General features: G+C 37.0%; 1 long non-coding RNA gene across 3 annotated transcripts in view; it reads right to left on the bottom strand.

Annotated features, from left to right (window-relative positions):
• Positions 1-16,926, bottom strand: part of LOC122217350 — a 452,982-nt gene that overhangs the window by 121,510 nt on the left and 314,546 nt on the right. The window lies entirely within an intron of this gene.

The raw sequence follows: 16,926 nt of genomic DNA, 5'->3' as shown, positions 1-16,926 counted from the left end.
AGGAGCGACTTCCATAACCAATTCTGGCATGCGAGATGCGATGCTGGGAGATGATGTGGAAAAATACGGACCAGACAGTTCATCCATCATTGATCACAAACCGAATGTATTATTCCAAAAACCACAATTCAAGTCATAGCTTATTCCTGTTAAACTACTTCTTCCTGTTGCTGTTTTGCTTTTTATGGAGTATTTCCACGCCTTTCTAAAACTGGTCTATTAAACTAAGACCAAGCTCTACAGCAATTAGTGCAATGGAATGCTCTAGAGCCCACGTTTTCTTGAAATATCCAGTTCCACAAACTGCACACAGATGACCCATCTGCACTAGGAGATTATGAACATTAACTAAAAGATCCAGTTTCATTCAGAACCACATTTGTGATTCTTTTCTCCTTCATAAATATATTAACATTTGATGAGCATTCAGTACATGATTATATTTGGGCTGTGAAACATAAAATAGTATTTTAAGCATAGATTTTTATTTATCTGATAAAATGCAGTACGGCAGTCAAATATTTAACATTTAACAGTATTTTTATTAATACTTTGCAAGCATAACTTAACATCAATTTATATTACATTCAATATGTATTTTTCCTACTGTATCTCAGGAGTCTAACACTCAAGATTTTGCTACGCATTTTCCCTTTTCAGTAGTCAAAGGGACAGGTCACCATCCCTTTACCAGTGACCAACTAGGTGTCAAAACAGTAAAATGTATTCAGGATATTTTCACAAGAAAGCCAGTGATTGCTTGATTAAATGAATTAACTACCAAAATTTGCCTAGCTGCCTAGGTACACACTTGAGCATTTTTCCAGAGGATGTGGTAGATTTCATTTATTCAACCAAAGTTATTTCATGTACATGATATAAAAGGCAATCAATTAGGGACTAAAACTTAAAGACGGGGTCAAATACACATTTATTTGGAGGCTTACGGGGAATTCAGACTGGTAGTCTCGCAATCCCATCATTACAGAGTGCAGACTGAAAAAAAACATAGCATTCTAGGCAATGAGAATTTGGGGAAGAAGGGATCAGAAATGGACATCTAGATGATGAGCAAATTAAAGTAGGTGAAGAAAAACAATCTGAGCGGAATAAAAACTCACAGCAGACAAAAGGACACATGCAAATGTCTGTGAGGGAGAGATCAAGTGAGGCATTTCTGGGGTGGAAATAAGGGTCTAAATTTTAGCCTGGCTGAAATACAGTGAGCAAGAGAGAGTCAAAAAACATAACTTGGATGTTAGCAAAAGCTGGATCTTCGTGGGTATGTGAGAAATATTAAGAAATGTGGTTTAGACTACAGGCAACCAAGGCAATGCACCATATTTGAGAGAATGATTTGAACAATCAGAGTTGCACCCCGGCAGTGTGGCAAAGGACATGGAAATCATTCCAGCCAAGAAAGCACTGGCCTGTAGTCACTGCAGTGTCTACGGAGGCATTTACTTCCACGCCATGTCCCCTCAATCTGCTACATGGTTGGCAACACGATGAAATAAAGGGATGGCATCAGCTACCTTAAGACATGACGGAGTTCCAGCTTCCCTGCTACTGTTAATTTCCATTAAAATAAAGCAAAATAAATGAATAAATCTGAACTTTTTGCCATCCTTTAATGTGTATTAATACTCCCAATTTTCTCAGTGATAGCTTCATTGTTTCATTCTTTTCATTTATTAACAAGACTTTAAGAACTATACTTTATTAAGAGAGAATATTAGAATGTAACCAGTATTTCACATTAGAACCTGTTTTTCATAATGGATAAAATAAGGAACAGGGATGATAAATTATCTATCTAAAACTGTGTAGTTTGGGGCACCTGGGTGGCTCAGTCTGTTAAACATCAGACTCTTGGCTTTGGCTGTGGTCATGATCTCACGGTACTGGAGTTTGAGCCCTGTAATGGGCTCCGTGCTGACAGCGTGGAGCCTGCTTGGGATTCTCGCTCTCCCCTCTCTCTCTGCCCCTTCTCTGCTCGTGCTCTCTTGCTCAAAACAAAACATTAAAAAAACAAACAAACAAAAAAAAAAACCAAAAATGTAATCTCCAGGAAATTAAAAAGAAAACTGTAACTTTAGTAGTTTAAAAACTAATGTGTTTAAGTGTGTTTACATGTTTTGTCTTTCTAAATTTCTAGGTCACACCTGTTATCACTCTTCAACTCCAACTCAATAATATATTTTTTCTTATTGAGAATATAAATAGAAATTTAAAATATTCTATTTTAATTTTACATATGTTTTGTTTTGTACTTATCAAGATCATAATTTCTTTAACTCTGAAACTTGACAGAACTTTTGCTGACACCTCTTAGGCTCTCGACAAAAAATAAGCCTCTCTTCTATTTACGCTTCTTTGGGCAGTCATCTGAGACCATAACTACTGGACTAGGATTTAAAAGGGCATACAACACCAGTTCCTCAGGTGTCCTAATATTATTGATGCTACTCAAATTTATCATCTAGGACACTTTTGCAAGAGGGTATATACCTTACAAATTCTGAGTCTTCTGTTGCCATCAAGTTTTTTGTTTTTTGTTTTTTGTTTTTTTTTTTGCGTTTATTTACTTTGAAAGACTGAATCCCAAGCAGGCTCCGTGCTGTCAGCACAAAGCCCATCAGGGGTTTAGAACTCATGAACTAAGATCATGACTCGAGCTGATATCAACAGTCATCCACTTAACTGACTGAACCACCCAGGCTCCTCTGCCATTAACATTTTTGAAAGGTTCTTAAATGATAGAAGAGCTTAAAAAAAAATAGAAGAGGAATCAAAAGTTCCAAATATCCTAACCTATCAAGTACACTACCCTAGTAAATACCAACTCCTGAATAAATTCTCGAATAAATTCACATTTCTGCCTGTGTCAGCCTCTCCTCCACTGATTTACTTGTCAATTTATCGACCGTCGTGCAGGTTTCTTTGTGCATTTCCAAAAGGGTTTGATATACTTTATAGCAATACATTTAGTTCAACAGATAAAATGCAGAAAGGAGTAGAAAATTGACAAGGAGAAGCAGGTTGTGTTCCGTTGTAATGGCAACAATAAGCCACATGCTAGGAGCTTGCCCATTTGATTATGCCCAAGCCCCAATCCTTTTCCTGCAATCATTGATTTCACATACCAGACAGTCTTACATTAGGAATTGTTATTTGTTAGTTCCAAGGAAAAAAAAAAATCAAGAAATTTAGGCCGCAAATCTCACACTTTCTTTTTACTTATTATATTTTTAGTGATTGTATTTATTTCTAACTTTTATATTCAAGAGGTGATACTGATAATCTTCACTTCTAAAAACAACTTCAATACATTGTTCTCCATTTTTCAAGCCAGATGGTATTGCAACAGTACTTTTTCTAATAAGGTATAATGAAGCTAGTAAAAAAAAAAATCTGTCTTTCAGAGTAAAGTTATAAACAACAGAAAATTCATCTTTTTATCCTCAAACAAGTGCCAGTAGGAAATGTATTTCTGATACCTTGCAAAAAAAAGCCAAAGATTTTCAGGGTGTTAATCAAGGATCATTGCTAGATGTGATCCTTCCTTACTGATGAAAAGAAAGACACATAATTTTCTTACAATTTCCTTTTGAAAATGAGGAATCAAGATCACTCAGAAAAAAAATAACTTTTCACCTCCACTTGTCCATTCCTTCTATCTTCCATGTCCTAGATTTATCAATTTCTATTTATCTATATTTAACCCACCAACCACTAAGACAAGGTCTTTAAAAATATATATTCACATTTAAGCAATTATAGTAACAGTTATATATGTGATGGCTCCAATAGGTCTGCTTCCTAGAACTAATGATTATATGCTATGCTCACCACTGAAATTCACCACCCACAATACACCAATCATCTCCGACTAGCCAGATTGTCCTGTTTATCATCTCATACCCCTCTAATATATCTTATGGACTGCCATCCATATGTACTTCAAACACTTTCAACTATTCATGTCACTGGCTCCCAACAAAGAATATATTTCACTTTTGCAGTATGGTCCCTACATACATAAAGAAATGGTCGTACATGTCTTCTCAGTAGTTGCACAGAAATGAGTCAGGAACTTAGGATGACATAAAGATATCTTTTATCTAATCATTACGTATAATGGTACAGAGCAACATCAGATAGATCCTTCTACAAGGTTCCCCAAGACAAACAGTATCATACAGGTATCAAGTGCTGATGAAAAAGGGAGAGGAGTTGAAATTTGAATATGGCCATGTAGCATGAGTAGCTGTCAGCTCGAGTGAATAAAGAACACAGACTACTTCAAACAAAAACAGAGTCAACAACAATGTATATTTGGCAATCATTTGAGAAATCATCTTGACATTTTATAGACGAAACTGTTGGCAAAGTGTTCAAGCATTTTATAAATGAACAATGTCTGGAAGACAGTTGGGACTTTGGAGACAAACTTAAAATACAAGACATTCAGAAAAAGATATCCAATAGCTTTTGTCAGGAAATTGTTTTTATAACCAACACTAAGAGAAAATATTGATTTCTACCATAAGTCTTCCTTTATACTATTAATTGGCCGTTAGCATTAGGTAAAATGTTTTGCTGCAAACTTTACACAAAATATGAAAAGTTCCACGTTCGCACCAAAATACCCTATTGCTTTGAAAACTATTAATTGCTCAAATGTGTGCCATAATTTAGTGAAATGGGAGAACATATTATGAGCCACCTTTATGCTTCTGATTAATAGTTAAGTGCTAATTGTGAAGCAGGAGAGCCCACCATCTCGAATACCATAATGATGGATAGCCAACATCTAGTTACAAGACCATTACGGACAGCCAGTTGTGACTCTGTAAAATCTCACACCATAGAATAGAAACAATGCTTAACATTTAGGGGATGTCTATCAAGTGCTAGGCTCTCAAATTTCACAACAGTTCACTGAAGTAGTTTATTATTGTTAACTTTATTTTAGAGAGGAGTACAGTTAGATATCAAACAAGTTAAGTGAACTGCCTAACATCTCAACTGGTACAGAGTGGATCCAGGGTTTGAACTCAAAGATAGTCCCTATTCAACAAGGACATTAGAGTTATTCTGCTAAAACTGCAAAACTACAAAAAATAAATTTTCCATGATTAAAATCATTCTCCTAAGACATCTGTTTCAGAGTGTAATTGGTCAAGCCTTATAGAATTCTGTAGTTGTTCACCAACCACAGGGAAATATAATGTTAAGTAATTCAATGCTCATGTTAAATACAAGGACCCGTATAAAGGACTATCCAAGTAATGTTAGTTTTTTAAAAGACATGTTTCATGCCTGTAATGTAGGTACTATTAGCACTTTTGATAAAAGTTGTAGACAGCATCTTCACAAGATCAGAGCCAAAGTTCATGAAAACACACCATGCATGGTTGGGCAACATTACATTCCTGCAGTCCATCAGCTTTCTGCCAGATTGATCCAGAGCCTGAGATGCCAAACAACTCTCTTCAATGCTTCAATCGTGTGGCAACAGGCTATTTCCTCTGGAGTAATGATTACCGGTTGATTTGATTTGCATTATTGTTTTTGGTTTTTTTTTAACATTTATTTATTTTTGAGACAGAGAGAGAAAGAGCATGAACAGGGGAGGGTCAGAGAAAGAGGGAGACACAGAATCTGAAACAGGCTCCAGGCTCTGAGCTGTCAGCACAGAGCCCAACGTGGGGCTCGAACCCACAGACCGCGAGATCATGATCTGAGCCGAAGTCGGACGCTTAACTGACTGAGCCACCCAGGCGCCCCTGATTTGCATTATTGTTAACGTCAAAATTTCCATATTGCAATGGCATTACTTCTTATTGCTACTGAATTGCTAAGTGTTCACCCTCGAGGGTGACAAGTACACTGTTCAGTCTCTTTCCTGCCCCCCTCTTTTCTATAAATAAGCACTATGCCCAATGTGGGGCTTGAACTCACTATCAAGAGTTATGTGCTCAACTGACTGAGCCAGCCAGGCACCCCTCTGTTTTTCCTCTTTAATCTATTGCATGTGGTACTCTGAATCGAACAAAAAAGACTACATGAAATTTCCCCCAAAATACCAACAGACACCCTTTCAAAAGCAAGGCCCTGTAGTCTTTGTGATTCAGGATTTCTGAACAGCATTTTAATGCCCACAGTATATGTACATTTAAACAATTTTGTAAGTGCCACCCGAAGATAGCAGATAAGCCTAAGTTAACGTTATTTACTCTACAATATAGCATTCAACACTCTAAGTCAGAAGTATACTATTCATCTAATTTTTAATTAAAGATGCACAGAGAGTACCTATTTCTGTAAGGACGTACAGAGAGTTATTTAATTCGATTTAATTTCAAGTTCAGGCATTGTCTAACTTTTCCATGAGAAATACAGTTCTATCCTGTATACAGAGCATCATCAGATGACAACAAACCAAACCCATGGCTAAAGACACTTTTGTCCACAGTAGTCTTATGAGGTCAGAATTACATAGCTTCTCGTATTTATGATCATTAGTCTGTGTTGCCTCCAGGCATAGACTAATGAAACTCCTTGCTCCTGGTAACACATATCAAGTTGCTAGAATGTACAGCAGAAGGAGAAATGAAATATAAATGTATTTAATGCACACTGTGAGCAGCAGGTTATCAAACACACTCACTCCAAACAAAACATTTATTTTTGTTGTCCCTCCCTACCCTGAGGGATACCTCAATGTCATTGGATCACTACCTCAATTTTCACTTAAAAACTTAAAGCCTTTTTTGCTACAAGTATGATTGAATTCTCTACTGTTTAACACAGAGAATGGTATGTTCTTAGAGTTGCACAATTTCATCGGTAATTTTTTTTTCTACCAGGTCTTTATTATTTAATTTTCATTTCTGGATAAAATCATGGGAAGTTTTAAACAAGTCTCAAAAATATGCAGAATCAAAAACAGAAACCAAATATGAATACCAGAACAACTCTTTTAAGTCAGTTACCATCTCATCAATTGCTTTTCAATTAATTTTGCATGAGGGTTTATTAACGAAACTGACAAACCAAAGTCAGGACATCAAAAAAGTGTTTTTCAAAAACAGGTTTTAGATACGTGGAGTCTTTCCTGAGTGAGTCCTCATGAACAATCCTGAGTTTGTGTATGAATATGTTTTTGATAACATTTTAAGCTGCTGGAAACAGCACTGGTGAGATCTAAAATTAATCCAACAAAATCAAGTGAAGTCTACGAGATGACATTACAAATTTTACAAGATGCAACGCAAAGCTAGAGGGAGATCAGTTGGGCTGGACAATTCTTATAAGACAGTATTAGAATGCAAATTGCTTTGAAAAACTGGGAGAGCCATCAGAAGTAAATGTGCTGGTCCATCTAGATACATGTTGAGAGCGAGAGCGAAAAAAAAGAAAAAAAAAAACACTATGCAAATCCCAGGGGCAAATAAACAGAATGGTGTCCAGCTCATCACTATAAAGGCTTGAAGTTAATTCACAGGTTTATATAGGATTTTAAATCTTTTCTACTTACCTTGCTTTACTGTTGGCTACTATGGTGTAAAAGTATTTATTCACACTAGGCCTGACTCACCCAAGAGAGACAAGATTATATTGTCTAAGAGAATAAGTTTTGAAACATCTATTGAATATACATGACAACCAAATGTGCTTAAAAATCTTAGAAGTATCTAACTAGATTAACTTCAAACATGGACTATGCTTTCAAGGTAAAGAAACAACCCTCTTGTCCATGTAACGTTTTTTATTTTATTTTTTTATTATTTTATTTTATTTTATTTTATTTTATTTTATTCTTTATTTTATTTTATTTTAATTTTTTACCATGTAAGAATGCCAATCAAGTTGTTGTAAAAATAGCCACACTCTAAATACATAGTAATTCTGACTCAGGTTATGTTCAACTATAGGTAAAACTGTCTGTCTCACAAAACCAGTGATCTCAAATACTTCAACATAATATGTTAGCTCCCTCAAGTCTTAATCAGAATCCAAAGGTTTTTGACTTTTTTCCCCTTGAGTAGGCTTCTCGCCCAGTTCAGGGTTTGAACTCATGACCCTGAGATCAAGAGTAAGATACTTAACCAACTGAGCCACCCATACACCTCCCTTAAGACCAATGTTTAGAAAGAAAGAGAAAGAAAGCTTTCTTATGGCTTCTACATGCAGCCTATAGTATTTGCCCCCACAGTGTTGTTTGCCACAGCAGGCTTTGCTTATGGTTAAATAGCAAATGATCCTTCACCATCATTGCATGTTGACGTTCTAACTCCTAGAACTTGTGAATGTGATCTGGTTTGAAAATAGAGCTTTGCACCTATAATCAAGTTGAGTTCATTTTGATTAGAGTGGCCCTTAGTCCAATGACTGGGGTCACTATGAAAACAACTAGAAGCAGAAAGACACACACACACACAGGAGAACACCACGTCACAGTGGATGCAGAGTTTGACATGTTGCACCTACAAGCTGAGCAACACCCGAGATTCCTGTCAGCCACCCAAAGCCAGGGCAGAGCCACAGATAAGACCCTCCCTCTGAGCCCAAAGAAGGAACTAGTTATAATGATAGTGTTCTCAAGGACAAAAGTCTTCAATTAAGCTAAGAATGAGTTTCTGTTGTTTTAAACTCCCAAAACTTGTGTTACTTTGTTACGGCCACACTAGGAAATCCATTTGTCAAGGGCACCTTCACCAGAAGTACCCATAAATACCACAGTTATCTTCCCCTGTGGACACCTTATCTCACCCAGCAGAAGCTCCAAGAATGAGGTAGCACTGTCACTTGCTATGTCCAATCTTGTTCTGTGGAGCCCTCAATATCTGTAAGACAATCATACACCACAGGGAAGATGATGATCCCCCCATCCTTCTTTATGCTCTGTTAGATGGGACCAAAGCAGTGGTCCTTGTGCCTCAACTGGTTTACAGGTTATGGACTAGATGTTTATATCTCACCAGACTTCACGTGTTGAAATCCTAAACCCCCTGCCCCAAGGTGATGATCTACAGATAGAAGTGGGGCCTTTGGGAGATAATTAGGTCATGAGGGTACAGGCGGCATGAACAGGATCAGTGCCCTTACAAAAGGGACCCTGAAGAGCTCTCTCACCAGAAGACAGTTATCAATTCAGACCCTCACTGGACACCCGCTTGGCTAGTGCCTTGGTCTTAGACTCCACAGCTTCCAGAACTGTGAGAAATCAGCGTTTGTTGTTTAATCCACCACGTCCATGGCATATTGTTACAGTAGTGCAAATAGACTGTCTACACACTGCACCAGTGAAAAGACCCCTTCTGTTTTTGTTTTGCTTGCAGTTCCCTTTTCCCCGAGAAACATAATCAACAGTTGGTAGGTGAACTGAAGGATGGTCACCATGTGATCTGCAGAATTCACCCTTCCCTATGTATCTGATTTTTTCTTTCTCTTGAACAAGCACTTATTTCATAACCCATAGGAGCCCAGGATTTATATTGGAAGCAGGGTGGTGGTGGGGATATGGAATTTTCTTCTAGAAATATATGGGTGTGTTTGAGTCCTACAGCAAATACAGTCTAAGCTCGAGCTACCAACCAACCATTTCTAGCAAAATCTACTAAATTTCTGCTTCACAAGTATTCTTGAGTTCTTAAATATCTGCTGTATTTATATAGAAGTAGAAAGAGATGCAGGTATTTATTACAGAGATGGCCAGTATGTGGAATATATAGGAAGAAGGAAAATACCTTAGGAGAAACAAAAAGGTAGATTTTTGGCTAAATATGTAGGGAATAGAAAATACATTTTGCATTAACTACCAGAGTAAAACAAACAAACCAACCCACATATGGATGAAGAATAAAAGGATACATCAAGCATGTGTATCCACACCCAAGCAAAACTAATACGATTCCTATAAAATTCACTAAGTCACACATACACCAACATTGAGGCTCACACAGCATATACATGATTGTAAAAATAACTTCAAATGTAACACTGAAAGGGTTTAAGTATTCTTTATGTTGGAGAGGAAATGAATAGCCTGTCCCAAAAGATGTCACTTTGGCATGTGGATTATTCTGAACTGCAATCAAAACCTAGCCACCTTAGGGAAAAACTTTGACCTCTCCCTTAACTGCGTATCGTAACTTAGGCGAGTTGTACTGAGAGACAGCTGTCACCTGGGGCAACTGTTTTGATCGTAAAAAGCTACATACCTGGTGGGGCAAACATCTAATCAGCAAACATCTGTTCTGATCTTCCCCCAAAATCGCTCTCCTCCACTTTGAAGGCCCAGCTCCTCGGGTCCCCATCCCATCCCTCAGCTCAGGAAGGCTCCTAAGCCTGAATTGTCCAGGTTGCCTTTGGGTCTCATATTTTTATGGGAATCTCCTTCGTACGAAATTTGTTTTTCTCCCGTACAACTATTTTATGTCAATTGTTAAACCTGTCAAAGAAGCTGGAAGTGAAGGAGGGAAGATTTTCCCACTATTACTATACGGAAGCCTTAGTAAGACGCAGAAGTCTGTGAGAGATCGAGTCTAGTGAGGGTGAAAAAGCCAATTTGTTTTTTTTTTTTTTTTTTTAACTCCAATATGAGGATGATTTTCACCATCAAATACACTTGGAAACAGACCTGAATGGAGACAGCGCTCCAGATATTCTAACAAACTGAGAGACGACAGCTTGATCAGTAAGCTCAGCTGACGGTAACCTGGGAGTTTTGAAGAACAGAAAGCTTGGCAAATGGCCAGTGCTGCGGAGAACCAACTTGAGTTTATGGTTGTTTGGACTGCACGCAGCTCCAGAAACACCATGCCTTTATAGGCTTTCACAACTCCTACCCCCGTCCTTGTGCAAGGGACAGGTCTGCCTTGCTTGTTCATATTATCTCCCTACAAGAGCTCCAGGGTTGAGGTGGAAAAGCCCTGTTAAATGAGATGCTGGGCCGGCAAAGAGAATCACTCTTGACTCTTAGGCACCAACCATGTGAGGTACTAGAGTTTATTTTAAATTACAGCTTCGTTAATGGAAAATAACTTACTGGAGCAAAAAGGTGCTATTAAAGACAAATAGAATCATCATCAGGTTGAGACCGATTGGTATAAATGTTAAGAAAATAACTATATAGATTAATTGGACTTAAAAGTTGTAATTTCCTGGAGTATCTCCCAAGTAGTCCAGTTCCCGGTCAACGGCTGTGTAATAAATACAATCGCCAAGGGCATTTGCAGGAGAGGAACTGGTTTCACCCTAACTGAAAACACTAACAGGTAATAAAAGAAAAGGCTATCTGGCCATGTCACCGCCTAAGAAATAAGGAATAAACAATAGTGATATAACAAACCATTAGGCTAACTAAATATGAACATAAGGTAAACATTTTTATTCTGTATCATAAATATGCCCTTATTCAATGGAAATTAGGTCTGAGTAGCTGTTTAAAAGCTAATGAGTCTTAGCTCCTGCTTCAGTGAGGTTTATCCTCTCTAAAAGGATCCTGCCATTGGGACCATGCCAGCAGGAGTTAATTAGGCCTTCTGGCCTTCATAATATCAAGAGAAGGAAACAGTTTATTGTGCTCTTTAATGAGCACTTCATTCCTTAACTTTAACATATTTTTTCATATTTTTGGCATATTACATTTAAATAGGTGTAGCTGTTGCTTAAATACCATTTCAGAATGGTAAGAAAAGTTACCTAATTTTGGTCTCTTGTAGATCATTTATTTAACCGAATAGCCTTATTCAGAAATATTAATGTGTAGGATCACTGAGAGTTTTCATGGGCACAGCACACTAGGGCACAGGGAAAACAATTTATACAACCACCACATGAAAACAATTCTGCGTCCTCAAGACAGAGAAGTTAGGGGCAGGGGGAGGGGGATGGGGGATACTCAGCTTCTCTTCATTAAGGTGCAAAATGTGTTTCACCATTTTCTAAAGGCAGAAGAGATGCATAAAGCATGTCTTGTGACTACAGACCATAATTAGCTAGGTGCCAAGGCTGTCTGTTTTAATAAGTACATAAATAAGTAACATTTATATTAGTATTTTATGGCTATTGCTGAGGTGAATTACAAGGAACTTCTCTCACATGGATTTTCTCTTCTACTTATACGCCATATAGATACAGGCACTGTAAATGCCTTGAACAGATTCCTCAATATTTTCAAATATACTAACGGGTAAAATTAACCTATTGAATTGTATTATCTTTTGTACTAGGAGATCTTAAGAAATCGTTTCCTCACTGCTAGTCTTAGAAGACATGTTTAAAGAAATGGACCCTGTATTTGAGCATGTACAGAAAAACCTTGCCAAGTGAGTAATTTCAGTTCGACAAATAAGAAATCCTGAGTATTCACAACATTGTTCAAAGCTTGGTAAGAATGCTCATTATCAAAGTATTGTTAATATTGAAAAATGATAGTAACTTAATAGCTTCACTCTAGCCAATGGTTCAATTATGGTATACTCATAAAGCAGTATGATGAAGCCTTACAAATGAGGTTGAGAAGAGTTATTACTAATGGAAAACTGTAAATACATCTTAAACAAAAGGGAGGTAAAAAACTAAAAATATACAATAATCCAATTTTATAGAAGAACCACCAAAAAAAAAAAAAACCCAAGAAAATTTTCATCATACACAAACAATGTAAGTATGTTCAGAAAAATATAAGCAGTGGTTTAGACCTGGGAGTTGGTATAGGCTATCAATTCCTTTTTTTTTTCTTTTCTTATACTATGCTTTCCCCATCTTCTTAAGTCAAACCCATAGTGCTATGATAATAAAGCAATTTTTTTTCAACTTTGGTAGAGTATACATGATTTCTAACTGTCTTGATCAATGTATATAAGATCACAGAGTATCATAAAAGAGTTTTCTTCTCTCTGGTTCTCAAAAAACTCAAAAAAATTCCCCCCCCCCAAAAAATACCCCTCAAAAAATAAAAAAAAAGATCAAAATCAAAAAACTCACAAAGTTTAATTCTCTTTGGTTCTCAAAAACAAACAAACAAACAAAAAACAAAAACAACAAAAAAAATGGAGTTCTCATGTTACCATCCAGAAAATGGAGATCTCAATACATACATGAGTATTTTCTGTTTAAGCTGGTTTTAAAAAGGCAAAGTAAGCTCATCCTAGAGGTTTGGTTCAAAAAAGGAAAACTGAGCTACATTTAGCAAAATTCATCTCTTAGAATAGTATTTTAATTTTAATTTTAGAAATCATAGCAACAACAGCATAGTTTATAAGGAGAGCGTTCTGGCTGAAAGTAGGAAGACTCCAGATTGAAGGGTAAAAAAAAAGCATGCCACACAACACAAAACACTTAATGTAAAGACAAAAACAACTTACAAAAAATTCCCTCTGACAAGAGATTTGTGACAAACACAAAGAAGAGGCAAACTAATATAGTCCGAAACGTGTTAAAGGATAATGTATGCTTTCAGTTGCCACACTTCGATTTTATCCGGTCACAAAAAGTGTCTTTGTGTAGCTGTTTGCTAACAAAGATGTGTTGAAAATGTTGAGACATGTTTAAAAATATACGTATGTATTTTGGGTCTGCGTTTTGGCCATAGGTAGCTACAGAACTGAATTGAAACAGCCAAGGCAAGGATGCTTCAGGATTTTGTCTCTTCAGTGATCAGTTTAGGTTGTGTCATGCTCAAGTTAACCATAATAAACCAATCCATCAAACTCTGCCTACCCAGTTGCCATAGTCAGACAGGTGATTGAAGTAAAATCAAGAAGCATTTCAGCCACGGTTGCCTTCCAGTATGAGAGTGAGACAGGCAAAGAGGCACCCAAAGACAGATACACTAGACAGAAAGAGAGCAGCTGTTGTTCCTACCAGTTACTTACATGACACAATTAAAAGCACATTCAAAATGGCCTCTCCCTGTTGACACTGGGTTGCAATTTCACCAAGTTTCTCAACCGTGTTCACTTGGAAACTCAGTGCTATAGGTCTTACATTTAACCCAAAGTTCAGGAGGTATTTCAGGTTACCTTTTAACTTGTTTAAGCAAACCTGCCTTTAATTTATACTGCTAGACTATGGGGAAGACACTGAAGAAGGTGGTAGAAATACAAGTAACATAAATACAGCACACCTCTTGCTTTCAAGAGAGCTCACAGACTGATGGGAAAGACAGAACGTAGCCAATTAAATACAGCCACTGCTGGGGAGAGAGTTGCAACCTCAGTGTCCAACAGGGGCTCTGAGGAGAAGCATCATGGAGAAAATTCGTCCCTCAAGTGTTTTAGGGAACTGTAAGGAATGCAACACAACTATAGGATGAGCATCGCATCAGTAAGTAAACTGTGAGAGGAAAAGCTAACAGGAACCAGACTTCAAGAAAAACAGAAGTTTTTCTCCTTAAAGTCATCCAAAAAAAAAAAAAAAAAAGCTTTTAAATCAGTGTCTGTTCATTATCTTCTAGTAGCGTACATTTTCCTTGTGATTCCAATTGACGAAATGATTCATAATGTATTTTCTAAAGAAAAAGTGACGTGGAAAATGGCTGCCCACAGGATATCTAAAGAACAAAACACCAACATGAATGATGTTTCGTTGCAATAAGGTCTGTTTTTTTTTAAATAATAAAAATGATCACTAGCACATCTGAAGGAGTTCAAATATAATGGATCTAAGAATAACATGCTGTATTTAAAAACTCATTAAGTAATAAACACATACGATATTTTATTCTATTTTTCAAGTATCTAAAGAAATACAGAATCACTATATATTCATAACTATTCTATTACCAACACAATGTTTTTTTAGCATATTGAATATGCATGCATACCCTAAATGTTATTGCTAAGAATTCAACTGAAAACTCAGAAAATTCAAGGGGTGCGTGGGTGGCTCAATCAGTTAGGTTAAGCATCTGACTTGGGTTCAGGTGATGATCTCACAGTTCTTGAGTTCTAGCACCATGTGGGGCTCTAGCTCGGAACCTGGAGCCTGCTTCAGATTCTATGTCTCCCCCTCTCTCTGCCCCTCCCCCACTTGTTTGCAAGCAATCTCTGTCTCAAAAATAAACATTAAATAAAAAACTTAGAAAATTCAAACACAAAATTTTAACTTTAAGTAATGTTTTTAATGTCTATTTCTTTACTTTGAGAGAGAGAGAGAGAGGGAAGGAGGGGCAGAGAATGGGGGAGAGAGAATCCCAAGCCAGCTCTGTATTGTCAGCATGCAGCCCAATGCAAGTCTTGATCCCACGAACTCTGAAATCATGACCTGAGCTGAAATCAAGAGTCATACACTTAACCGACAGAACTACCGAGGTACCCCATCCCTAAGTTTTAATTCTAAATTGATTATTTTTGCATACAGGATATAAAAATATTTTATGAATATTGAGCCATATTTTGCTTTTCCTTCAGCAGGTACCAAACAAAAAATGCTTACAAAAATTTACGAAAACTCAAAGCATAGTTACACCATCAACGGCCATTTAGACCACGTTTTAAGGTTCTGAAAAGTTAGAGGTGTGTAATTATTATCAAACTTTAGGTTTAAACAACATCAAATAAGCCTTAGTTCAGAATTAATCTATATTATAACATTAGCTTTGAGTTTTGTTTGTACACAACGTACCTATGAAACAAAGTATCAAAGTGGTTTGGAAATAAGCATTCTTACTCAAACATAGCTGTGGTTAGAGTTACAGAGAACAGTATGGAAGTGAAGGACGTTCTGTGAGAAGAAATTGCTTTTCCATTCACACTGTGGTTTTAAAAATCATAACAATAATGTATTCAGTGATAGCATCATACGTACTTGCCAAAATTCTTGATTTTGGGAGCATGAACAGTGCCCTACTTTTGTGTCAGGGAACACCACCTCACCTAGGACTGCATTTTTCCCACTCCCACTTCCAGTGAGTTTATTTCTACAGCAGGACATTCTCTAAAATAGAGTAAAAACAGTTTCCAAAAAGAACTCTTACTTTTGATAATGTTTGACAATATGTACTGTCCCCATTGAGGTACACACACCAAACTGTCCAAGAGCCTTTCAAAAACCCATTGCTTGTGCTTTACCTTGGCATTCAGCACATCCAAAATTACTCTACAAAATAACTTTAAGACTCAACTCCCTCCACTTACCACTCAAGGAAAGAGTCCTGTGTCATTGTTATTCCTGTGTCTCTGTTTATACTATTGTCGTTGACTGTAATACCCTTTGAACTACACCCTCTCCTTCTGTCCAGACATCTACACCTATCACCATCAAGCACAAGTTTTCTAGGGATGGAAATTCTATTCTTCCTTCAAAGTCAAGCACAAGAGATAACTTCATTTCTGTAAGGACTTCTTTGTCATCTCCTACTTCATACCAAATTGCCCCCCAGCAAAGGTTCCCCCTTATTTTCCATTTTCTGACTTTTGTAGTACCTGCATCTTAGTTAATTCTCTTCAATCTTGCCTTTCCTACCCAATGGTCGAGACCTGAAAGATACTACACCAATGTCCTAGTGAAAAGCACAGACATCACGTGTACCTACATGCTACTCGACATTTTTATATAATGTGTTAATATGCCTGGTAAGCTGTTTAACCTTTTCAGTCTCCTTTTTACTCTTACACATGTGACTAAGTCTATCATAAAAATACTATTATGAACATTAGGTTAAATGAAATATTGCACGTAACTAAAATGCCTGAAACAAAGCAAACATGGGGAAAACATAGTTACGAGCTCAAAGTATTGGCTACATTATCCATGCAGATTCATCTTGTGAATCTTCTATAAAACCTAACAAAATGGCTTGCAGGGAAGAGGCAATCGAATATGGAATTAAATTGCTATCTGCAACCGTCCTCTTTAAAATATGAAAGCCAAGAGCCAGTTTCTTCCAGCAGAAAACAATTTAGGAAT

Source organism: Panthera leo, chromosome B1 (assembly GCF_018350215.1).
Source record: "Panthera leo isolate Ple1 chromosome B1, P.leo_Ple1_pat1.1, whole genome shotgun sequence".
Lineage (NCBI taxonomy): Eukaryota > Metazoa > Chordata > Mammalia > Carnivora > Felidae > Panthera > Panthera leo.
Note: the sequence above shows the minus strand (reverse complement) of the source record. Positions and strands in the feature narration are given on the sequence as shown.